Here is a 1,272-nt window from a genome sequence, read left to right as displayed (position 1 = left end):
TGTACCAAAAAAAACCTGGAAACCATCATTCTCAGCAAACTATCGCAAGGACAAAAAACCAAACACCGCATGTTCTCACTCATAGGGGGAATTGAACAATGAGAACACACGGACACAGGAAGGGGAACATCACACACCGGGGACTGTTGTGGGGTGGGGGGAGCGGGGAGGAATAGCATTAGGAGATATACCTAATGCTAAATGACGAGTTAATGGGTGCACCACACCAACATGGCACATGTATACATGTGTAACAAACCTGCACGTTGTGCACATGTACCCTAAAACTTAAAGTATAATAATAATAAAAGAAAAAAAAAGAAAAAAAATGTTTGTGTTGTAAGCCACTGAGATTTTGGAGACTACTATGCAGAATTATTGAAACATAAATTGACTAATTTGGAGGGAATGTTTTGTTATTTCCCAGGCCACTGGACACCCAGAACATTTACTTAAGTCCAGATATCTGAATTTTCGTGAGAATTAGCTCATATATTGTTCCAAATAAAGAATATTTCAGAAACTTTTGTCTAAAATTGGGTGTGGTTTTCAGTGCTCAAATCTAATTACTTCATTGGGTATGTTGTGTGGCAATTTTCTTCACCTCAACCCTCACACACATAATATGTGAAAATTGAAGCCTCTGTATCTGAGGTGTGGCTCATAAGCAGAGCAATTAAATTCCAACCTCAGGACCTCCTACTTAATTGGGGAGTTCACTAACAATATCCATTAAAGTGAGGCTTTCTTACTGCTAATCTAGTTCCTGGGTAATTGCTTTGAGTTCTACAGAGGAAATCTTCTAATCCTCCAATTTATAGTAGAAATGATTTGTCTCAAAGTAATTTCATATGGCTCTTTCTTTTTTAAAAAATGTTAATCATAACAATATTATACAATAATTATTACTTCCATTTTATATATAGATTATTAATATAATTCATAATATTTTATTAATAAATATTTTCATTTTATGTATAAAGAATAATGAAAAATTACATTATACCAGTGTGAGTGTGGGAAATATTCTTTGGATAATGAGAGAGTATTTTTTAAAAACATGCTATCAATGGATAAAACTCTAATTTGCAAATGAAGATTAATGTCTGAATGAAACAGATTTGAGTATTGGTGTTTATACAAGACTTCAATTTCATGAACTATCATTATAAAATATTTTTTGTAAATAGGCTGGAGTCTATATATCTACATATTTACGTCTATATCCTTATGAAACGCTCTAGAATTTTCAAAAATATTTAATATATATCC

This window comes from Pongo pygmaeus, chromosome 14 (assembly GCF_028885625.2).
Source record: "Pongo pygmaeus isolate AG05252 chromosome 14, NHGRI_mPonPyg2-v2.0_pri, whole genome shotgun sequence".
NCBI lineage: Eukaryota > Metazoa > Chordata > Mammalia > Primates > Hominidae > Pongo > Pongo pygmaeus.
The sequence above is the reverse complement of the archived record's forward strand: the minus strand, read 5'-3'. Positions refer to the sequence as shown.